Below are 26,392 nucleotides of genomic sequence, written 5' to 3' on the forward strand. Positions count from 1 at the left end.
GAGCTTGGTTATGCAATGCGATGTATTAAAGGGGAAGGAGAGCTACCCAGACCTTTTTGTCCAGTGATGGATTTGCCTCCACTTTCGATGAGGTTTGACAGATACAATAAATTAGTATGTAACACTTTATGTGGTTTAACAAGTAAGTGAACATGCACTGAAAAGAGCAGCAGAAGAAGCAGTAGCCTTGTCTGTGAATACAGACATTGTAGCAACAGTTGATGGATCTTGGCAGAAGAGGGGGCCATACTCCTCTGAATGGGTTTGTAATTGCCACATTTACTGAAACTGGTGAGATACTAGATTATGAATGTCTAACAAAGCACTGCCAGGGTTGTTCAAGTAAATTTATTGGCACCCATGTTTGTGCAAAGAACTTTGATGGCCCAACTGGAAAATGGATACGAAAGGAGTTCTAAACATTTTTAGACGATCAAAGATCAGACGTGGTGTGAGGTATGTATGCTACCTTCAGGATGGAGACTGTAAAAGGACACACTACTCTTGTTGACACACCATATGGGGACACTCTCATAGAAAAGCTTGAATGTGTTGGGCATATACAAAAAAGAATGGGACTCTGCTGACAAAATTATGTAAGGACTTCGTAAAAAAAAAAAACTGTCAGATGGGAAACACATGGATGGTCCAGGTCATCTTACAAAAAGTGAAATTGATTCTTTGACTCAATATTATGGACAAGCAATAAGGAGATTTGGAGAACATGAGACGAGCTGTTTGGGCAACATGGTTTCACAGAGTGTCAACAGATGAAACCCCACAGCATGATTTGTGTCCAAAAAGGGAAGATTCGTGGTGCAAGTACTGGTTGAACAATGCTACAGGCATACAATATACCCACAAGCATTCCTTACCACTTGCTACAATGGAGGCAATAAGGACTATATATAGGGATCTTGTAAATAAAAGTCTACTTATGAAATGTATGCATGGTCTCTCTCAGAATTCAAATGAAAGCTACAACAGCTGGATATCGGGGAGAATACCCAATACTGTATTTGTTGGGCCAACAGTGCTGAAGATTGGTGTAATGGATGCGATTTACCGAAAACCTGAATTTTCATCATTCAGGTACACTTTTCTCCTAAATGAGTAAAGTTAAACTCACAAAAATTGGTACAGATATTTAGAATGACCTACTCTACCTCCCTTGCCTACTATTTCCTGAAAAAATTATGACATGATGATGAATATATCTGAGCTATATTTTTAAATATTTTTGTTGTAGTAAAATAAATTACTCATATTTTTCACAGATCAGCACCAGGGAATGAAATTGGAGGCATAAAACATTTATGTGAATGTTGTCTGAACTCTGACTCTTTCTCCAAGCTGTGCAGTCAGTTGTTCCAAAGAAAATGTACCACAGTGAAATAGTGTTCTGTTTCTTATACTATTATATTGTTGTCAATACCAAAGTATAATTAATATCTCAATGATTTTTTTGGGAAATGCTGTAACTAATGAACCTAACTGTGTGTAAGAATTTTGAGCTCTCTCTCATTTATAGAGCAGCTGCACTATGAGCGTGAAGATAATGCTAAAAACGCAGCCTGTTCGGGGCGTGACCTCTTAAGCAGAGGCGTTTTGACTTTTCAATTACTTCCCTTAAGGTAGCTAGGTATTTCTCATAATATGAAAAAAATATATATATTAAAATTAGTGTTTCACATCCTCCTGACAATTGAGTCAAAGAGACAGAGTACAAGCACAGTTAACGAGAAGGATTGCGAGGGAAATCAGCCATTCCCTTTCAAAGGAACCACCCCAACATTTGCCTAACGTGATTTAGGGAAATTGTGGCAAACCTAAGAAGAGAATCTGAATCACAGTCCTCCCGAATGCAAGTCCAGTGTGCTAAATACTGCACTACCTCGTTTGATAATATGAAATCAGATCACCCTCTTTGCTTCTCCTGAGCATCTCATACAATTTCCTTTCCTTTACACATGGAGTTTTGATTCCTTTTGTAATCAATTTCTTTTTTGATATTTTATTTTTATCATACTTCTTTTTACGGTGGGAGGGGGGGGGAGCATTTGTTAAGGGCTGACAAAATTCATTACATTTACAGTTGTCTTTTCATTTAGTACTCTGTTTCCCACAGTACCACTTTACTGTGAGCAGGCAAGTTTGTGCATCATGGTCAGAGGAGCCATTTGTGACTGGGTAACATTTATACCATTATCATTAAAAAGGAAACACTTTCCTGCCATTCTGCAAACACTTGCAGAACATAAGGACAGTGTCTCCTTTTTAATCTTATTTCCACGTTCTGTGATGTTCCGATGAAGACTTCAGTTCATTTATGTAACTGATTAAGAGTATGCCTACAGACAGAAGTCTTCTTGGACGCATCTTCTGGGAATACCAAACAGATCAAGTCCAGGGACCCCTATTGTTCCCCTTGAAAGTCAATGACATCTTGTCAATTCTAATGTCCTAGAAATATCATTTCAATGCTGACACTCTCAAGCTTTATGTATGCGCATGAGTGAATCAGGACATGTTTCCACAGGATGTGAAATGTAAACTTGTGTAATCACTCGTTCTACTGAACCTTCCCCGTTGTGACATATCCGTACGTGGATCAAATAGTGGGAAAACTAGACTGTTATTACCAACCACTGATGCTTGTGTGTGTTACATCTGCAATGTTGGCCCATTTGCCGGTGTGATTTAGGTTGGTTGCAGCCATACATGTTACGCAAATACCACCCACCATGCCCTCTTCATCAGGTCATCAGCCCACACGCGACCCAGCACCTTTCATTGAGGATAAAGTACCTGCCATCTAATTGTAATCACTAACACAAAGTCTCACATATTCAGTATGCCAGCTGCACCCAGCCATAGTACAAAAGCTTTAACAAACTCCGTATCTACCACTGTTGTCTGCCTCTGGAACAAGCTAGCCTGCACTTTGTGCAAAACTCATTGCCCTGTTGTATTTAAGAGAAATATGAAACAAATCCTTTTGTCAACCTCCAAGCTTTTCTCTAAAACCTTAATATATATGGCCATATCCTCTCTGTCAAAGATCGAGGTTCACGCTCCCATTGTCTCCTACTTTCATTCTCCCTTTTTCTGTTTCTGTCACCCATGCCACTTTCTTTCCCTGTCTTCATAATTTATGTTCCGTTATATTTAACTTTCCTTCTTCGTGTGCACTACAGCCACTGCCCTCAGTTTAAATATAATGGTCTGTAACTTGTCTTGTATGTTCTACTTTTCACGAACTGATACAAACTTTTTTTTCCTACTACAGCAACAAATGTTTCCACAATTTGTTTTATACAGTGTATAGATTAAGTTGGGAACACTTCCAATTATTTATTGCACAAGAACTAAGCATAGTACAGATGTCATACATATTGCATTTTGAAGAGAAACTCAAAGTTTTTTTTACAACCATGAGTGACCCGGCAAACGTCAACATGGTAATCAAATTCTTGCCACTTTTCTTGTCTTTGTCGTCGACACTGAGCTTCTGCACTAGTTTGTTTGCTAACAAACGAACTACAGAAGCGAGAATCAGGCAAGATAGAAATGTGCAAAAACTACAGATTTGATGCACCCAACATAAATCACGATTCACAACACAGTGTGCATACCACAACACAGAACGCAGTTCAAAAAGGAAATCAATCTATGGGTACAGCAATGAAAATGCAAACCTTTGTTCCTGAGAGTCAGTCAGTGAATAGGAGACCCAAAATATTCGTTGCCTCAGATAGCCATGGCAGAGACTGTGCAAGAAACATTTTACACTTAGCTTCAAATAAATATGATGTTGAAGGGAAGGTGATACCAGGTGCCCCCACTACTGTAATATTAAAAAAATGCAATGACCTCCATATGTTGACAAGTGAAGATTTTGCAGTTATCTGGGCAGGGGCTAAAGATGTAGCAAAGAATGAAACCAAGTTGGCAATTCGTTCACTACATAAAGCCTTGTCAGCATTACAAAACACAAATACAAAGGTGATTGTAGTTGGTGTACCACATAGACATGACCTGCCTGAATGGTCTTGTGTCAACTCCAGCACAAATAACAACAGAATCCTTAAAAGTGAACTCTGTTTGTGTGGAGAGGACAATTACTCAAGCAATAAACTTACCCAAGAGGACAGTGCAAAAGTCTGAAGAAGCAGCAAATGAGGTGGCAGGAAAGAAGGCACCATATAAAAAGAGAGACCTACTTGCAAAAAGAAGAACAGCAAATCAAGCTCAAGGGATGAGAATACCAACACTTGGAGTATGGCAGTCAACCCGAAAAAAGAAACCACAACCTAGGGACCAGGATTTTTGGTGGGATCAGCAGTGGTTTCACAGACGAAAGCAGTTAACAAAGTGAGTCATCAAGTGGATGAACAGGTATGTGACTATCATAACACATATGATCACAGTGCATCAAGATTGAAGACATTAACTGAACCTACAACTTCAAGTATAAAGTCAAATTGCTCTCAGAGGAATACAGACACAGACAAACTACTTACTTTTCTACAAGTTAACATACGTTGTATTAGAAATAAAATTTTAGAATTAGAACATTTATGTAACACTGAGCATGTAGATGTTATATGTGTAACTGAGCACTGGTTAACACAAGAACAAGTAAATATGTTCATTCCCCAAGGGTATGTTGTGGGAGACATGATATGTAGAAAACAGAGCAAGAATGGTGGGGCAGGAATTTTTGTCAAAGAAGGAATAATGTTTTCCAGAATTGATGTATCTACATACTCCTCAGAACTAGATGGGGAGTTTAGTTGTGTAAAACTAATGAATGAAAATATAGTGGTAGTTAGTCTATATAGATCGCCAGATGGTGATGTAAATTTGTTTATTGAAAAATGTGAATTAATAATTAAAAAAATATTGAAGAATAAAACGAGAATTGCTATATGTGGTGATTTCAACACAGAAATGGTAAACACACAGAGACCAGTTTCTAGGACATTTTTGAATATGCTAAGATCATTAGAACTCTATTGTACAAATAACTGTGCCACACTTAAGAATGCCTGTATAGACAATATTATTGTGAATTTCCATAGGGAGGATTTTACAGTTAGACTTGCAGGAAGTGGACTTGCAGATCATGAGCCACTACTCCTTACACTCTGTAAGAGGCAGCCAGTTAAAACTGAAGAATCTAAAGTAGTGGTGGTACGAAGACAGAAGGAAGAGTACATAAATATGTTTGTTAATAGATTAGGAAGTGCAGATTGGGACTTGATATATAATTGTCAATCTGGAAAAAGGGAAGCTGAAATTAGCTTTGGTAACTTCTTTAAAAAGTACACAGATTTATGGTATTCTTGCTCACCAGTAAAAAAAATTAGATATCCAAATGAAAAGAAAAAGAAAAGTCTGAACTGGTTCACACAAGAGCTAGTAGAAATTAGAGATAACTTGCATATGCTGTAGCAGATGCATAAACAAGTCTCTGACCAAGGGGCAGAACAGAGTGTGAACATTCATAGGTCATATTTGAAATGCAAAAAATACTATAAAGCTAAACTACTTCTGGCAAAAAAGCAAGCAGTGGAGAACTATATAGAAAGAGCTTCCAATAAATGCAAGGCAGCCTGGCAAATAATAAAACAAGAGAATACACCGAAACACACAGAAACAGCTCTGCTTGATCCTGAAGAATTAAATGAGTACTTTTTAAACTCAATTAAAGAAATAAGTAACAGTATCAAAGCAACAAATTCATCTGCAATGAACCTTGTTGGAACACCACTGCCTGTTAACCTGGCATTTCAATGGAGGGCTGTCACACCTGCTGATGTTATGAAAGCTGTATCCAAATTTTCAGGTTCTAAAAGTATGGACTGTTATTGGTTATCAAATAACATAATTAAAAAGACAATACACTCAATCGCCAAACCATTAGCTTATATTTTTAATAAATGTGTACAATTTGGAGTTTTTCCGGATGCACTCAAGGTATCAAAAGTTGTCCCAGTTTTTAAAAAAGGAGACAAACATCTCCCCCAAAGCTACAGACCAGTCTCCATTGTTCCAATATTCTCAAAGGTATTTGAGGTGCTGATACACACACAAATAAGCAACTTCTTTGAAAAACCCAATATCCTATGTAACAATCAGTTTGGCTTTCGAAAGGGGAAGAACACAACAGGGGCCATCTTGGAAATCATTGACCAAACCTTAACAGCTTTTGAAAATAATAACATGGTATCACTGGTATTATGTGACCTAAGCAAAGCTTTCGATTGCATTCCTGTTGACATACTACTGGGGAAACTAGAGTTTTATGGGGTGAGAGGGAGCACTTTATCTGTGATAAATTCTTATTTAAGTAACCGAAAACAATTCATTTCAGTCAGAAATGCAAGTTCTTGTGTAATGGAAATCAGCACAGGTGCAACACAAGGGTCTATCCTTGGACCCTTCTTCTTCATTGTCGCTATTAATGATTTACCTAAAAATATAGCTCAACCTGTTGTGTGTTATGCTGACGATACAACACTACTTACCACACATCAGAACATTTCAGATCTGAATAACCTAACAAAAGAAACACTACATAAGGCCCTGGACTGGTTTGCAGCCAATAAGCTCCTATGCAACCCTGACAAAACACAACAACTTTTAATGGGAACATCAAATGAAGTAGGCAATAAGTCGGTAAAACTCTTAGGTATTCACATTGACTCAAAACTATATTGGGAGGAACATGTCAATCATGTATGTGAAAAAATATCTCGGGTGGCATACCTTCTCTTGAAACTAAGGGAGGTAGTGAGCTAGGAGTACCCCAGGGTGACATACTTTGGGCTATTCCAGTCACATATTTCATATGGTCTGATTATATGGGAGCACTCCCCTCACATCAAAAACGTATTGAAATTACAAAAAAAAGTCTTATGTATAATATGTAAAAGAGGTCATAGGGAGCACTGTCGTCCTCTTTTTCCAGACTCAGAATACTTACAATTATAAATTTATACATCTATGTGTCTGTACTCTATATTAAAAATAATATTTCAGAATTTATTGCCAGAAGGGAAATACACGAACACAACACCAGGGCTAACGGTAATTTAGACATACCGCGCCACAGATTAGCGAGAACAGGAAATTCCCACAAAGTTAACCCACTCAAAATGTTCAATAAACTGCCAGTTCATGTTCAGTCTATGGATACAAATTCTTTTAAAATTAAGTGGTACAGCTGGCTGTCAGATCATCCATTCTATGACATTAAAGAATTCTTTGAGATGCCTGAGGAGAATATAAGCATTTAAAAGTTGTCTGTAGTTAAACATAGTATTTTGTGCTGTGGTTAATCATGTGTAATTACAAAGTTTATACTATAAACAATAAAATACCATATTATATTAGACTATAAGATAGCTTGTTGCGTTAACTTTTAAAATCTATCCTTTGTAATTTGGTGCTTCAAATGTATTCTACAATGTATTGACAGAAGTTTCTTTTATTATCCTGTATGCACTAGTATATCTTGTACGACGAAGCCAATATCATTGTAAAATGATCTACGGTGAATAAAATTCTTGATTCTTGAGTTCCAATTTGAATAGTTTCATAGACAGCCTCTGTCGCAGGGCAGGACTTTCTACACTGTCACTAGAGCCATTTCAAGTTCACGGGATGCACGACGCACCGATTTCTTTGGACTCCTCATGAATGGCTCCACATTCACTTCTCTCACACTGGTTCAAAATGGCTCTGAGCACTATGGGACTCACTCACACTGGGACGTCTGTTTCTCTTTGCCGGGCACAAGCAACCCGTCGTAACGAATTTGTTGTGCTGGTGGTAAATGGCCTTCCTTGTTGGTGGCTTCTTACCGCACTTGGTTCTAACATCCGTTGAACAGCTGTAGCACACTTGTTTTTGTCGAACTTAAAGACACAGAAAGCTCGCTCAGCACCTGAACTCGCCATGTTTGCGACTAGCGCTGACTATCGGCAAATTACCAAACTACGCTGGTACACATGAAAAAAAAAAAAAAAACTTTCATGGTTCCTTTACAAAATGACATATGTATGATATCTGTAATGTTTGGTTCTTGTGCAATAAATAATTGACAGTGTTCCCGGACTTCATGTACACCCAGTATTTTCTTCTAGGTGTTGTGTCCCTTATGATGAACAATGCTTTGAAAAATGTATCTAAGTATGTTATCACCCTATACATAAGTAATTTTCAGAATACAACACAAACGACTGTCCAATGGAATAAAATAATTGAAATCTTGATCTAGTGTACAGTCTCTGTACGGGAGTACGTAGAGACAGCAAAATTTTGTTTTACATTTTTAATACTCAAGTCAGTGTGTGTGTGTGTGTGTGTGTTACCCAGTCATGAGAGCAAAGCGAGTACTGCAACAGGAAAATAAAAATAAGTCTGTCATGCCTTTTTCGTAAGCATTCTGCTTCAAGCACGGAGATGGCACCTACGGCGTACGTACTAAGGTTTGTCTCTACGTTCAAAATGGTATGAATTTAAAACATTGCAAGCGCGAAGTAGACCCCATTACTTTCATTGGAGTACCACACACACAAACACACACAATTTTCAAGAATTAGTGCAAACCGCCTATTAAACCATGCTTAATTTAAATTAGACCGGGTCTGCGCGAACGCAGTCCCGACTACCAAAAATTATGCACCCGAGTTACCCACATTAGGGGTAATCGCAGGGGTCAGCCCAACCGAAGTGCAATGGAAGAGCCTCGTCCTGGAGGAACCGCCTTCATGATCACGGTATCCCCTGTGCCAGGTAAGTATGCCTCCACTGGCAGAAATCCGGTACTTTATCTATTATACTACGCATTATACGAATCGAGTGCGTATCAATATTTACATTACAAGTGAACTACCCCACGACACACACAACATGAAACGAGAGAGAACTGCATTCGCATTAACAAGAAACTACTCTGTGGTGTTCCAGACAGTCGGCTCCATCTGACAAAAATAGAAATGTGGGACCGCAAAGTTGAGTCGAATTGGACCACTAAACTCGGTGTGCCGACGGTAGATGTCACCCGTAACGCACAGCCAGCGCATGCGTTGTTAGTCCCCCCCTCCACCCTACGTTTCCGCGACGCACAACATACGTACTTCGATCTCTCTCTCTCTCTCTCTCTCTCTCTCTACGGCCTAGCGCTCCGTTTTTCCTCGACGCACGAAACACGTATTTCGATCGATCTCTCTCTCTCTCTCTCTCTCTCTCTCTCGTAAGCTTTACGTCCTGGCGTATACTGTTCAGTTGTTACTAAAATTTCAGAAACATTCTAACGTGAACTTGTAATGGAAGTGTCGCATCTGTTAAACCCGTAGAACTCTGCACAACAGCAAATGCAGCACACTTTGCTCTTGTACCGTGAGAAAAGGGCAAATGCAGCAGGTATAAAATGTAAGATAAATTAGTCTGAACATCATTTCATTTGCAAAACTACTACGTTACGTTCAGACAACTGTAAATTCTGCCACACCACCACGTTGAATTTCGAAGGTACGATAACACAGAACACAAATCTTGAAAATACCCCTCCCCCACTCCTAAATTTTTGGTAACGTCTGGTATGTATGTACGTAACGTTTGTGCCGCACGAAACTTCAGCTGTGAACATGGGCAAAAATAATTTATTCTTTTCTTTATATTCAGTACATCTTCGTTGAAATCTTCTGATGTACTATTCCATTAATTCTCGGGGATGTTACTTTGTTAACTATAGATTTCACTGATACATATTATATCCAAAACTCGCAAATGTAAACTTAAGGCTTTGCTGACGGGCTACATGCAGAAATAGTTCTTGGGTAAAAGAGGCTTAACTTCAGTGCGATTAACACACTGCTGAGCTCTGACAACAGTATGGGAGGAGAAGCTTTGGCAGAATAAATGAAGGCAAATGATTTAATTGAACACGAAAATTATTTTCATGCCAAAAGCAGTAGACCAATGGCATAAACGCATATACAAATACTTTTACCGATTTTATATAAATAAACTATAGTAACCAAGTTCGAAGAACCCGTATCTTATGATTAGAAAGTGTACTGACAGATTGTTCTGGGCTACTACAATTTCACAGCACAGATTTTTCTTGAAACATTCAACTTACTTAATGCAAAATACATAACTATTTCAATAAACAAAACATCTATACCACTAATCACTGACTAACCAGTTTAGTAGTTTACTGATCACAATGTCCAGTTGCAGATTGCCTATGGAATAACTTTCAGGGGCAACAAAAATTTCATTTTCAATATTTGATTTAATTATTGTCCGAATTTAAAATTGATGGCACACTATACATACTACACGCTTGAATTCATGGTTAACACGGATTCCTCTGCAAAGTAATCAGATGTTTGAAATTGTTTTATAAGTGAGAGCCCGACAACTCGCTTCTTTAACAAATCGATGGTTCACTGGTTCTGTCTAAAACTGCAACACACGAAAGTATGTCTTAGGGCAGCGAAGCACCAATTACCCCAACTATATCATCCGCTATTGGAGAATGAGAATACTTCGTGACTTCCACAGAACTTTAAACATAATTTCACACTTATGTAACTTTTCTCCATGACACACCCCACAAAATGATGGAAGGAAAGCAGTTTGTCGTTTACTACATTTTGGCTGTTCTTGCAGTGAAACTTAAGAATTGGGCATGAAATTTTAATTTATTACGTCTTTACTACTAACTCTATTCGCAACACATTTTACAGACAGTATCCGCATACACCACTAAATTTACCTACACAATTATATTACATTTCACGAGATACGGCATCACAAATACTGAAATGCGTACCACAGACGGTGCATTTAGCGACTTCCAACAAACTTTAAACGTAATTTCAAACATTTTCCAAAGTTTTTTCGCCTACACGCTTAAAGTCATATCGTTAACACTATTTCATCTGTAAGGTAATCAGATGTTTGAAATTGTTTTATACGTGAGAGCCCGACAGCTCGCTTCTTTAACAAATCGATGGTTCACTAGTTCTGTCTAAAACTGCAACACACGAAAACACTTTACACCATTACTCTTCTAGGATTAGAATGGTATTTTGAGCATACGCATTAATAAAAATTTTAGAGGAAACGTCGAAAAGTTTCGAGATATTTTCTGTTCGGAAAAGGCACCATACACAATATGTGATCGAAAGTATCCATACACCTGTCTGAGGATTACTTACAAGTTCGTGGCGCCCGCCACCGGTAATGCTAGAATTCAATATGTGTTGGCCCACCCTTAGCCTTGATGACAGCTTCAACTCTCGCACGCATACGTTCAATCAGGTGCTGGAAGTTTTCTTGGGGGGAATGGCAGCCCATTCTTCACGGAGTGCTGCACTGAGGAGAAGTACCAATGTCGGTCGGCGAGGCCTGGCACGAAGTCGGCGTTCCAAAACATCCCAAAGGTGTTCTATAGGGTGCAGGTCAGGACTCTGTGCAGCCCAGTCTATTACAGGGATCTTATTGTCGTGTAACCACTTCGCCACTTCGTGCATTATGAACAGGTGCTCGATCATGTTTAAACATGCAATCCCCATCCCCGAATTGCTCTTAAACAGTGGGAAGCAAGAAGGTGCTTAAAACATCAGTGTAGGCCTGTGCTGTGATAGTGCCATGCACAACACCAAGGGGTGCAAGCCCCCTCCATAAAAGTCATAACCATACCATAACGCCACCGCCTCTGAATTTTACTGTTGGCACTACACAGTTGGCAGATGACGTTCACCGGGCATTCGCCACACCCACACCCTGCCATCGGATTGCCACATTGTGTACCGTGATTCGTCACTCCAACAAAGTTTTTCCACTGTTCAATCGTCCAATGTTTACGCTCCTTACACCAAACGAGGCGTCGTTTGGCATTTACTGGCGTGATGTGTGGCTTATGAGCAGACGCCCGACCATGAAATCCAAGTTTTTTTCACCTCCCGCCTAAATGTGATAGTACTTGCAGGGGAACCTGAATGCAATCTGGAATTCCTGTGTGATGGTCTGGATATATGTCTATTACACATTCTGACCCTCTTCAACTGTCAGCAGACGAAGTCTGCCTGTACGCTTTTGTGCTGTACGAGTCCATTCAAGTTTCCACTTCACTATCACATCGGAAACAATGGACCTAGGGATGTTTCGGAGTGAGCTCGTGTACAGACATATGACACAAGTGACACCCAATCGCCTGACCATGTTCGAAGTTCGTGAATTCCACGGAGCGCCCCATTCTGCTCTCTCACGATGTCTACTGACTACTGAGGTCGCTGACATGGAGTACCTGGCAGCAGGTGGCAGCACAATGCACCTAAAATGAAGAACGTATGTTTTTGGGTGTGTCCGGATACTTTTGATCACATAGTATATTTTCACGAGAGAAATGATAGCAGCGTATTACTTGTTACGAATTAAATACTATGAATAAAAATTTTATGGTTGATTCTTTTAACATTATGCTGATGTTTGCGGTACGAACAGCTTCTGGTAAATAAACGCGCCACGTTGCGCTGAGATCTGTGAAAATTTCATCGTTTTTGTTCAAAAATGACTCTGAGCAATATGGGACTTAACATCTTAGGTCATCAGTCCCCTAGAACTTAGAACTACTTAAACCTAACTAACCTAAGGACATCACACACATCCATGCCCGAGGCAGGATTCGAACCTGCGACCGTAGCAGTCCCGCGGTTCCGGACTACAGCGCTTAGAACCGCACGGCTACCCCGGCCGGGATCGTTTTTGTTATATTAAAATCACGTATGTTTTAAAGCGGGAGAGACGTTTCTCTAGTAGGCAATTCTGTTACCGGTCAAGATGGCTAGTGATTCAAGTGGGCAAAATTAATTTAATGAACGTTTGAGCAGTGCATGTTACCTCTTCTCTTTCGTTTTTGCACTTGATGGCGAGTATTTGGTTTTCCGTAGACCGCTAAAACCCTCACGCTGTCACAGAAATAAAGCTGCATTCTACTGAGATGGAATGATAAACTGCTAGAGTCGCTAAAAATTTTAAACTATAGTGCGTTTAAAATAAGTTGCGACTTTTGACAGTTCAGTACGAAGCGAGTGGAGGGAAGCGTAGTTGCGCTTTTAAACAAACTATTCGATAAGAAACTCTGAACCGGTTACCATGTCGTTAATGGTCATAGTTATTGTGAAATTTCGGTAGTATGTAAACTACTGCAAGAAATTCTTAGTTTGTAGTGAAAAATAGGTATCACAATGAATTTGTGTTTGGTGCGTGATAGGTTACATGCTACTGCGTATCAAGTGTAGATGATATATATTGAATTATTCTTTAAACTTGTAATGATATCGCCGTTTTCCAATTTCGAGAAAATTTAATGTATTTAAAGCGCTCTGTGACGACCTAGTGCGTCAGTGAAAAATCTAGAATAAAATATTCACAATTTCCTTGTATCTCATAAATGGTTTGTGATATCGAAACAAGATTTTGTAAAATGATAACACGCAAAGACGAGAGTGTTTTGCCATACGATAAATATGCGAAGCTTCCATATCTACCGCTATAATCAAACGACTACGATTTCTTCGATGAAATAATGTAATTACCGAGTGCCGTCGAAACAAGAATTGCTGTGGGTTTTGTGACAAAATAAGTGAAGAAAGTACAAGTTTATTTTTGTACTAAGAATGGACCGTTTCATAACTATTCACCTGACTAGCACTCAGTTGTTAGTTTAACAATACGCTATTCCATGATTCTGTCAGAGTTTCAACTGCATTCGAATTTAGTAACATGAGTATGTCTGAACTCTTCTGTGTTTTGGCAAAAGAAGTAGGTTTTAACGAGGGAACAACATAATTTACGTGTTCGTCAAAACTCGTCACAGTCTTTCATGAATTAATGTCTCCTGAACGGTCTTCTGGTGTGACTGACAAATCGAGACCAGTTCTGTCGTGCAACATTTTCCGTGTCTTCTTTGGTCAGCATTTCGACCTCACTGACCGTAAATTTCTTTTCACCTAGGCCATACACTCTGTCGAATTTAAATGAGCATGATACGGAGGAAGCATGATTAAACTATTCCCTTTACCCTTAGCCAGTTCGCCGTCCCGGTAGCGTGAGGGTTTGGCCTGTACGGTGCTACAAGTTCCATTACAATCGCCTTAGCCATGCTAGGTTCACCTTTATCTCATGGAACATTTCTTTATATCTTCCTAGCTCAAGAAAGACACTTTTACTGAAAATCTCGTATTCAGAGGTACTGCTCTGTTGTTATTAATGCAACACCAACACAAAACACTTTTTCACAATATTTGACGGCCATAGAACACGCCAATGCCAGAAAATACGGCGTTACGGCGAGTGCTGACGAACGTGGGTGCTTTTAATGCGGGAAAAACCGGCTCGTCATTGGTATTACCTGGACAACGGCGTCCCGTCCCTCCCCTGTCAGCCAAACGTCAAAAGTCGCAACTAATTTTAAACTCACTATAAATGTATGGTTTGTATAATATGCGGAACGCGTGACATTAAGACGGTTTCATGGCTTTCGTGCGACTAGTGTGTTTTAAATTCGACATCATTTTTCCGGATGCGACTAGGAGTGGATGCCAAGCAGAACGCACACCCAATTGTGGATTAGGCGGGTGCACTAATATTAAAACGGCCGTTGATTACTCAAAGGCACTGGCATTCTTCGGGAGAACTTCAAAAGAATAAAGTTTTGTTTAGGACCCAACGGGGACAGCTAACTGGGGCGCGGTGCCGAATTTGCAACGTTGTCACTGATTCAGCCCTTTGATATCAGTGTGAAACACAGAGAACGTACTGTACTATTGTAACGAGGCTAAATGTAGGATGACCATATTTTCTTCGCACAAAAGTGGGACAATTATTTCTCGTTAAATATCACTTTTAATGCTAACATTTCTTCTTCCTCTGCAAATATAGCCTTCACTGATATTTGTGTGTGTGTGTGTGTGTGTGTGTGTGTGTGTGTGTGTGTGTACAAAACCTAACAAAGAATGGAAAGACGTACATTTCAAGTTTTCAGAAATTTACTTATTAAGAAATGTAACATTTATAACACAGAATGTAGAAAGTCATACAGTAACAATCACTACAAAAAAAGTTCTTAGTGAACACAGGGAATTTATGGTTTTGTGGATTATACACTGCAATCATATTTTTTCGAAGATGAAATTTCATTCAGCAACTCTGGCTTGCCTAATAGGTATGAATAGAAGTCAGTGCAACTGTATTTACTGAAGTTTAAACAGGTCAGTAAAATACACTTAACGCTCCTCACTGTAAATCTATTCCTCTCATCTGTCCACTGTGATGATAGTAAGCTGAAAACTCTTTCAACATTTGCATTGTGGGCAGGGAGTGAAAAGAAGTACTGCGCTATGTTAAGCGATTCTCTGAAATGTTCATTACACTGGCAAGATCTGAAAAACCTAAACCATTTTTCATGTGCCATCAACTGATTCCATTGTTCACTGTCTATTTCCACCTGTTGTTTCACAAATGACTGTATATGAACTATTTCATCAAATAAGAGGCTGTCATTTACTAGAATGCACTTTTCATTTAGCCACATTAAAGTATTTTCAACTACTGACCATTCTGGTGGTTCTGTGAGCATCATCCATGAGAATACAGAAAACTCTGCTATTCCCTGTAACCATGAGGATAAATAGTCTACTGAAGCATCATAAAGCATTGATACTGCTATGTCAAATTTCTTAACAGACTAGTCATCACTCAGCAGTTTTGTTACACTTAGTGGTACAAAATGTTCATGTTTCCTTGAATTTAGACTTGTCAAAGCTTTATTTAAGACTGTTAATACTTCACATATGGAATTATTCTGTTTCTCAGTGCTCAGAATGGATTGTTGGAAAACACTCATTTGTGAATGTACAAAAAGTAGATAACATTCATTTATAGGATCACTGAAAAAAATCTTTTTAAGATTGCAGGGCACTTTGAGTTAGACTGTGACAAAAAGTAAGATTCCAAAGGTTCACACATTTTCAAGATCCTTTCTATGGCTGGCAGCAATGAAAGCCACCTTGTTTTGGAAAAGGAAAGTAAATTTTTGTAAGTGACACCAACAAATTCACAAAATTCAGTAAGTTCTGCAACACGAATAGAAAAAATATGAAAATGGTTGTACAACTTCATGACAATGCAGTCAATGTCAACAGGTAAAACATCACAAGCACTTTGAAGTGTATTATAAACAACATGTGCTGGACAACCTATGCCAACAATGTTAAGAGCTTTTTAACTTTTCTTTCAGATGTGTGAAAACATTATTACCCTCTTTCTTCATTAACCCCCCAAAATTACAGTTAGTATTGTCTGCACCAAATGCAACACACTTTAACACACTTTGAGATGGTACTGAATGACTGTATAACATGAGAAAGATAATTGGAAATTGTTTCAGACTTTTCGTTCTGCAGTTCATCGAGAACAAGCCGTTTCGTCTGCAGTCCACCCTCACTCACAGAAAAATACTGGACTATCACATGAAAAATTTTCTGATGCCCATGGTTGCTAGCATCAGTAGATATTGAAAAGTATTTTTCACTGTTTACAGCAGCTATTACCTGTTTCTGGGAATGCGGAGCAATAACATTGTTGATAATTGCTTCACACTTTGTTCTTCCACACGAAACATTTTCTGCAATCTTAGAATCAGGAAATTTTTTTTTGTTTAGTTGAACACTGCAGTCATTAGAACGATAGCTTTGGTGGTGTTTAACAACATGGAATGACAGGGTTCCCTCTGCTGCAGCTACGTTTTTCTGTTCCTGTGTATTTGAAGTTACAAAATATCTCGTCTTTTTTTGCGAGAAACCTGCCGATCGAAGATTCTTCCTGTGTTTCTCTGATTCCATACGATGCTTGAGATCTGCAGCACCACCATGAGACACGGATACAGCACAGTTACATACGTTACATTTTGCTGAACAGTCATTGTAGCAGTGAAGCAAGGAAATTTCCTCTGAAGCTCTTCCGAAAACTTTGATTTTCGTTTCGGCATCGCCACGACGTGCTAGCACTTCACGAAACTGATACTGAGAGCTGACAACAATGGCATGCAAAAGCAAAGAAAATAAAAGAGTTCGTAACAATTAGTGTTTAAGCTGTACATTATCAGGGGGTACGAACGTACGGAATGTCAGTTTCAATTGATAGTTTATAAAATCGACACTCTGAAAATATTTTAACCACTTTGTAAATGTCTGAAAATAATCCTTGAAAATCGGGACAAATTGCTTGTTTTTTTTTTTTTTTTTTAAAAAAAAAAAAAGTCGGGACAAATTTTTGAGCCTCAAAAAACGGGACAATCCCGATTAATCGGGACGTATGGTCACCATAGCTAAATGTCTTATCTCCACTTAGAGATTTCATACGAATGCCTTTCAGGATGCAAACTTCGCATAAACTTAGGAACGCTCTGAAACCTTGACGTTAAGCACTAAAGCCGAGAGCGGTCACATGTTCAGAAAAGAGAGCACATTGCGCGCGCGCCTGTGTGTGTGTGTGTGTGTGTGTGTGTGTGTGTGTGTGTGTGTGTGGAGAGAGAGGTCAGGGTCAGGGGGGATGGCTGGTTGGGGGGGGGGGGGAGGGAACGAGCACGTCATCGCTTGCTATAAAACATCCACCCTCAAGCTCATTGTCAGAATTAGGCCTTTCCACCTACATTAAGGATACTGATGGAAGACCAGTTCAATTAAACTGAGGATGCTTTGGTGAATTCAATAAGTGTCTACAAGCTGCCGCCAACTCTGGGCGTCTACTGCTGCGAAACCACAGCCGTCAACCCGTGTTAGGGACTGGGCAAGCCGCATTCCTGCCTGTCACAGCGGTGGCTTACTTGTGGATCCCCTCCACACCCATATCGACGTGGTGTCCCATCACCCAAGTTCTACCGTCAGCTCCGTTTGGTTAGTTACAACCGAGGAGTTCGCGGGATGTGGGGCTGTGATGTCTGTACGTCTGGACAGGATTACCCACTAATACTGCACATCGAGGAGATAGAAGTGGGCAGAGAGCGAACGAAGGGTCGCTGTTTTAAGGGCAGAGGTGGGAAAAAGTGAAAAAGTACCAAGGCAAGCGCCAAGAGAGCGAAAAAAAAAAACCTCTGCGAGAGACTGGGCGGGAGTAAGAGCAGTAGCGGTTTTTTGCTACCGGCTACAGTTCGTGCAAGGTTGAGGTGGTTGTGAATTTCGTGTACCGTTGTCATAGTTTAGGTCATCACGAAGAGTGACAGTGCTATTGAGAAGGGGTACTGCTGGGCTGAGCACCTGGGAGTCTCCTGTGCCAGCTGCAACGTCCGTAACTGTACAAAAAATGGTTCAAATGGCTCTGAGCACTATGGGACTTAACTCCTGAGGTTATCAGTCCCCTAGAACTTAGAACTACTTAAACCTAACTAACCTAAGGACATCACACACATCCACGCCCGAGGCAGGATTCGAACCTGCGACCGTTGCGGTCCCGAGGTTCCAGACTGTAGCGCCTAGAACCGCTCGGCCACCGTGGCCGGCATACCTGTACACGAGTGATCGATTGGCCAAAAATCGATAGCACGGTGTAACAGGTTTGGTTGGAGTTGTTTGCGTTTACTGTGCAATACGATTCCGTTGCCGGTTAGTGGGCTAGTTATTTGCAGTTGACAATGCCAGTTAGTTCTGCTGTAATTGAGGTGTTCACCAGTATTTGCTTTGTCTGTAAGCTTGTGCTGTCCATAGGTTGGTTACTGTCCCTAGCTAGGAGTGTTTTTGGGCGGGTTGTGTTTCCACCTACAGTTGTGCTCGTAGTTTACCAAGTTACGGACGAAGCGGTTGTTCGAGTGTCTCGATTCTTGTACAGTCGTGTGGCACGTTTCTTTGAATACCTTCGTGAGAGTCTGAAGGTGGTATTCTCTGTGAAGGTCCGCGGTGTGTGTGTGTGTGTGTGTGTGTGTGTGTGTGTGTTATGGAGAATTGCTTATGATATGTAGCACTTTCTACATTCAGTATGATCTGCAGGCGTGTTGGAGCCGTGTAATATTAACCATTAATATTGTCGCAGAGGAAGCTGAGTAGTAGTGTGGTGTTGTGGTTATCATACTAAACTGTGGAGTGCAGGGTCGTGAGTTCAGAACTCACAAGGACCGTACCATTTTAATATCTACATTCGGTTCGAGTACATTCTAGAAGGTCCACAAATGTCAAGGCTCATTGTACTGGAATGTTCTGTAGCTGTATATATACTGTATGTGTTCTGGCCGGAGGCAGTTCGCTCCGCGTTCTTGTATGAGCAAGTGCTGAATAAACCTTCGTTAAGTGAAGTCATTCATCTAATGACACCTTCTTCTACGTCACATTATTCTGGTGGAGACGCTGGGTATTGGAACTGGTGACAGCGTAGCGCACATTATCGACGACACAGCGGCTCCCATCAGGCAACGACAGTGCCGCCGTTTACGTGGCGAGAAACCCGAGTTCGAGCCATATTCAACATATCGCAATCTACCGGAGACAGAAGAAGAGGACGTTACGATGACAGCAACTGTGTGCCACAACATGAGACATCCTGCCGGGTTCTCTGGTGACGATGGCCAAGATGCAAACAAGTGGCTGAAAGTATACGAGCGTATAGCCAAATTTATCAAATGGGATGATACCGTGTGTTTGGCTAACGTATTTTTCTACTTGGAGGGTGCTGCTAAGCAATGATATGAGAACAACAAAGAGAATTTCACAAACTGGGAAATATTCCAGGCGGAACTGCGCGAGTATTTCGATGACACACAACGACAGAAATGCAAGACTGAAGATAAATTAAATTGCAGGGCACAGCGTCCAGGAGAAACTACAGTATCCTACATTCGTCTTGGAGCTGAATGAAGGAAGAGGATAAGGTTGCACATCTCATGAAGGGTGTTGCTGAAGACATGTATCAAGCCCTACTCCTGAAGGACGTTTCGACAGCAGACGACTTCATAAAATGGTCCCAGTATACCGAGACAATGCATCAAAACAGAATTACACGCAAGAAGTTTGAACGGCGTCCAAATGTCGTATCGATGTCTGTGATGGAGACAGCAACTGATTTCACAAGTGTTCTGCGTCAGATAGTGAGAGAGGAAGTTCAGAAGGCACTTGGATTGCACGGCGAGCAAAAAACTGAGACGCGCCAAGTGCGACTAATATGTGGGGTGCCAAATGGGGCATCTTGTAGAGGTCTCTTCAAATCTCTCAGGATAATTACCATCACAGGTCAGTATACATACGCACTGATGCTATTTGTAGCCAACAACATGGAATTGTTTCAGAAAAATTGTGACATCCAGATCCATGACACAAGACAGGTGAAAAACTTCCACCAAGGCTCTGCAACTCTCACTAAAGTACACAGGAGAGTTACCGAGTCAGGTACAAAGGTCTTCAATAAGTTCCCTATCAATATAAAAAAGGAAATAAACAATGTACAGGTTTTCAAAAGGAAACTAAAATTGTTCCTCACCGAACAAACTTGCTATAAAATGAATGAATACTTAAGAGTTATAAAGTATAAGAGTGGGGGAAAGTACCTAAGAAAAGCACCCCCTCAAAGATAAAGCGTGATGCTGTTACTTTTAGTTCAACTGAAATTGTGGTGATAAAATGTAAATTTATCTATGTCATTACGAGAAAATGTGAACTCCCATGTATCCCACACTCTTGAGCATTCACTAAAATCTCTTCTTAAGGAATGCAGTCAAAATATGCATTTAATCCAAACCATGACCATGTAGCAAATTTACCTGTAGCACTATCACTTATTCTGCTATTTTAAACAGTCACCTAAACTGTTCTTGGTAAATAAACAAATGTCTGTGCAATGTGATGCATAAACGTTCATGTACTACTTTATGTATCAATTGACTTGTCCTATATTACTTATACACTGGTTGTACAATATGTAATCAACAGGACCAAATAAAAAACAAACAAACAATGGTGTGGTATTATACTATATTCACAAGGGATCATGATATACAATTAGAAAGGCACTACAGGCTTGAGCTGGTGATAGTGATAATGAAGCAATTTTTTGAAGTGGGTATGCGACTGCTGCTGATGTGACAGGAAGATATACACGTCTTAGATATGGTGGATATAAATGAATATGAATTCAGGAAGATAATGTACCTACTCTTCTGTCTAGAAACATACAGATAACATATGACATAGTCCCACCTGATGTGTGCAAGCCTGCTTCCATGAGTATAATAGGTGAAACTGCACATTTTCCAAGTCACCTTAGACCAAAAATACAGACAAGTGAAGACAGAGATTTCTTATCACCAGTCACACGGAGGGTGTAATAGTAATGCATACCAAATACTCACGCAGTGACAGCAAAGTTCTACATCCGTATCTTGAATGCTGGACTGAACTTGACTCAACAGAACTACAGACATTCCTTGGTCTATTAATAATAGTTGGTTTAAATAAGGCACGTGGAAAACCCTTGGGCGAATTTCGATCATGTGAGTATAGCTTACCCATTTTTCGACCCACTACGATTTTTCAAGGTTTTGTGATATCCTGATGCGCCTCTGGTTTGATGAAAACTTACACGGGAAGAAAGAAAAGCAGTTTCTGGATCAAAAGCTGAATATCTACAGATTGTGTTTGAAATATTGAGGCATGCACTTTCTCTTATATCCCTGGGCCTTATATTACAGTTGATGGGTGCCTGCGTACTTCCAGGTGACGGTGCCCATTCAATGTGTACATTCCTCCAAATCCTGGACAGTACATAATAAAAGTGTGGTGCACTGCTGTAGATTGTGAGACCCACTATCTCATATAACCACAACTGTATACAGAGAAATCTGCTGCCTGAAGGTAAATAAATGAAGGGAAACTTGTGATATTTAATTTAGTTGATCAGTGCTAGGAACATTTCCACTGATAATTTTTTTACAAGTTTGCAACTTAATTACAGCATGCAGCAATTGGTTTGTAATTACAACGTGCATGGGTCTCACAATAAGTCATTATTTTTGTGGAAATATTGTCCATTTTATCACCATATAGTTGCTAGAATCACTTTGGGACAAAAAGAAGACCGCATACATGTTTCTTCCAGAGGTGATACCGTGTGAAGGTTAACGCCCCATAGTTTTGCAGGATCACTCATACTTGCTCTCCTCTCAACCCCCGACAAAAACGTGACCCTGGCTGGGATCGTAAAATTTTTAATGAATTAAAGCTATCGAAAATGTATGCTCACAAGGACCGATATCAACTACGTATGATCCTATGAAATTAAACTGTGTGAGAATTACACAGCTCACTGTCAGGATCCAAAACCCGTGATGAAAGTACAAAAACGAATGCATATAATACTACAAACGGCCGCAAATTCAACTGTTTTTCCAATAAAATAGGTTCAAAAGCAACAATTGCTGTGTTTTGATAAAAAAAAATTGTGCCTGCTTCCCCTCTAACATTAAGAAAAATTCTAATGACATTTAGCGGAAAACATACTGTAACATTACTGACCGCTTTCGTGAATTTGAAACATATATGTAATGTGTACTGTATCTGCATTATAGTTACATCGTATCTGCTAGAACGCAGTGCTGACTACCAAAAATTATACACCCGAGTTACCCACATTAAGGGTAATAGCAGGTGTCAGCCCAACCGAAGTGCAATGGAAGAGCCTCGTCCTGGAGGAACCGCCTTCATGATCACGGTATCCCCTGTGCCAGGTAAGTATGCCTTTGGCTGGAAAAACTCGCTACTTTATCTCGTACTGTGCGCATCATACGAAGCGAGAGCTTATCGTTGTTCACATTGCCTGCGATCTGTTCCACCATACACACTACCTGTAGCGGAAGAGAACAAAATTGGCCATCCCATGGTATTGAGCTATTGCATACTCGAACATGCAGTCTGCCTACATTTGACAGATACAGTATTCTGGGAGTGCCAACTTCAGTCTAATTGGACCAATGAACTCTGAGTGCTGGCAGTAAATGTCACTCAAATAGTGGATCTTCCGCATGTGCTGTCTGTCCCCTTCCCTGACCCCACCAAGCAGTAAACACGAGGTTGAATCACAATACGTGTTGTGGCCGCATAACCCGTCGCTTGGCTGATTAATTATAACAAATCCATGTGTAAGAGCAGGAATTAACAACAGCAAATGGAGTAGGTGTTTTAAGATGTCACAAACACGTGAAGCAAGACCACAATATTTTGCAAATGTCAATCTGTACAATACATGGGACATGTAAAGCTACCAGCATATACAACTAACAGAATGAGATCCAACTAACAGTTCGATATTTAGCATCCTTTAAGCATTGTGTAAGTGAATAACATATAAGTTCAAGCCTCAGTCGGTGACATTTGTCTTAACTGTGTACCTTATGTAAATTAATGCTAAAAAAATAAAAATAAAAGAAGACACACAACAATCGCTCTTTTGCAAATGGAAATAATTTTGAGTCAAAAATTCTTGTAACCAACACAAGAGGTTAACATGTCATAGTTTTTCAGAAAGAAAAAGACATAAAATCCCACCAAAGATAGCACGTAACGTGCTGAAATACAAAACTACAAAATGAAAAGGCAGAAGTCCTCCCTACTTTAAGTTATTAATTAGAACATACATTGTCTGTGGGGCAGGAATCACAAAGGTTTGATTGTCACATCTTTTAGCCACTGAGCCACTGCCTTTCATTAATGGGTTTATTTCTACAAGAGAATATTGAGTAGTATGCCTACACTACACAATGTGAGAAAGAGGAAAAACATAAACAGTGATCCAATGAAGTGTGAAATCGTAAATTTTTCTCAGCTGCACACACTGATTCTGAAGACAAGATCACCCCAAATGAAGCTTCATTTTTGGTGAGCTACAACATTTTATGACCTTTTGTACACCTCTTGCAGACGACACTGTTCTCGATGTATTTTGTTACAACAGAAAATTAAAGAAATTGTTTGGGAAGATCACAACACGAGCTAAGACTCATTAGCTACTTAACTAGCAACTGGTTCCATTTACTGTTACATACAAGCTCTATGCAGTCTGTCTGCTGGTAAATATTACTGACGGATTGATTTAATTTTGTTTCAGGAAGAGATTAACAGTTTTAAAAGTTGAATTACTTCGAGTGAACCTGCTAGCAGTAATTGTCACAAGTTTACACATTCATACTGAAAAACCTCATGGGTACCCAGAATGAAAATAGGAGAAGAAATGAAACTGAAACAACTCGTTTTGCGTCAATGGAAACATCCCATTCCATCCGTCTTCTTTTACTCGTGATGTAATGGTGGTGTGATGTGTGACGTGACTTAACAAAAAAATTTGAAACGTTTGTTTTCGGTTCCTCTGTCAGTATGTGTGCTTCGTAAACTCTAGCTTCTACTGTGTCAGCTTTTTACTGTTCACAATTAAACGCCAATGGCAAAAGTTGCATAACGTATTGCAGATTTATTTCTATACAAACATTCAGGAAGTGTAAAAGGTTGTTGATGTTTTGTTTGTTTACCAAAGTTGTTTTCTGTTGCTGTACTAAATTTGTTTTCTGCTGGTGTCTTTGTGATATTTGGCCCCATATTTCAAGCAACCTGTTCATGATAGATTTCCTTGCCAAAAAACAGCTGTGAAGCAGAACCTGTGAAATACAACTTCTCAGAGTTATGGTAGACAATCTGCAGTTGAGGTTGTGGCTGCAAAAACGGCACATGGGCAAACGTGTATTTTTTACACTCATTGGTTTAATTCATCTGCCATACTTTCATCTGTAATGCCAGCAATTTCTGTTTCAATCAATTAGCTCTTTGAGTTGATTACTGCTGCGTAACGACGTTGTGTAATCTACAGTACCTTTTAATTTTAAATTTAATACTTTGCTATATACAGGCAAACAATATGTTACTGCTTCAAATGATGCAATATGAGCTAAAATGTCAGAATGCATGGAGGGCTGTTGGCAGAAGGATTGTTACGATACATGCAGGAGCATTTAAATGAAAATTACCAAGAAGAGTTATTCGATAATTTTTGGTTAAATGAGCCTAAAAAAATTCAAGATACAATGCTAGTTAATTTATGACAGCTAATGAATCAAAAACTATTGCTCTAAATGCTGCAAGGATTCTGACATACCTGGGCTTGTGGGTTATATCTGCAAGGGACAGAAGTCAAAGATTGTCAGAAATTTTTATTAACATTACTTAAGTCCAGTGTTATGAGAGTGCACAGTAGTCAGGAGAAAATTGTTCTAAATAAATCTTTTGTGGAGAGAAGAGATACTCATTCTAACAGGCCATCTAAGTTAAGTCAAAATGTTTGGGAACTGGTGATTAATCACTTGCTGTGTATACTTCACAAAAAAATGGTTACTGGCAAATTAAATCTAACTATTAGTATTTTTGCTATCCAGATTTAGATGTTAAAACACTTTATCAGACACTGAAGAATTTTAAGGGTCAGTCTGCGAAACCTCTTACCATACTGTGAAATATAGCACGTACTTCAAATTGTTTAAGTAGAAATGTCCAGTCTCAATCTGAAACCATAAAAGTGATGTAGGTGACTACTTTACACAATGTGAAACAAAACTTGCAAGTATTCCTACTGATAGCTGCAGTGTTGAATATTGACTTCACAAGAAAAAGTTTCACCAATACTCTGAAACGAAAAAACAGAAATTTTAGAGAAAGCTCAAGATAGTGAGAGGCCTATTGTCACAGAATTCAATTATGCCAAAAATTTTCCAGTACCAAAGCTGAATGTTACCAGTCGATTTATTTCTTTCTGATGCTGTACATGTGCAAAACAAGAATAAGGCCATTGTTGCTTTTTGCTTATACCTCTCACATATAAACAATATCACTATACCTCTTCTCTTCCCAGTATGTGGAACACTTTTTCCAATTGTGATAGAAATTTTGGCACAGTGAAATCGGCTTGAAAGAAGCAAACCATTATCCCTACAGCTAAGCCATACCCCCAGGCAATCATTTTATGCCAATCACCACTCAGTGTATGCTTTGATGCTGAGATAATCACAGACTGGAGTGGATTAATGAGCAAGTTCTTTTGCCAGGCTCCTTTGTCTAAATGATCCATTCTAAATTCAGGGATATGAACAACTACAGTACAAACCAGACAGAACATCACTTGCTTCAGGAGCATACAGACAAAGCTAAATTCCTTTCAGACTTTTGTGTGTATCTGACATACAAACACTCCAATAATTTCACCCTGATGATTTTCTTCCTGTGATGGTAAATGAAAAGAAGATAAACAGTGTTCAAGACTTATAACATTTCACTGACAGAGAGCTAAG

At 39.5% G+C, this 26,392-nt stretch overlaps 2 non-coding genes across 2 annotated transcripts; both read right to left on the minus strand.

Moving 5' to 3' along the window:
• Nucleotides 1-8,650: 8,650 nt before the first annotated feature.
• On the minus strand, nt 8,651-8,813 carry LOC126210758 (U1 spliceosomal RNA). Its single transcript, XR_007540739.1, has one exon. It is a non-coding gene; the product is annotated as a U1 spliceosomal RNA (small nuclear RNA).
• Nucleotides 8,814-22,637: 13,824 nt separating this feature from the next.
• On the minus strand, nt 22,638-22,800 carry LOC126210766 (U1 spliceosomal RNA). The gene has a single exon (XR_007540747.1). It is a non-coding gene; the product is annotated as a U1 spliceosomal RNA (small nuclear RNA).
• Between the last annotated feature and the right edge of the window lie 3,592 nt (nt 22,801-26,392).

Source organism: Schistocerca nitens, chromosome 10 (assembly GCF_023898315.1).
Source record: "Schistocerca nitens isolate TAMUIC-IGC-003100 chromosome 10, iqSchNite1.1, whole genome shotgun sequence".
NCBI lineage: Eukaryota > Metazoa > Arthropoda > Insecta > Orthoptera > Acrididae > Schistocerca > Schistocerca nitens.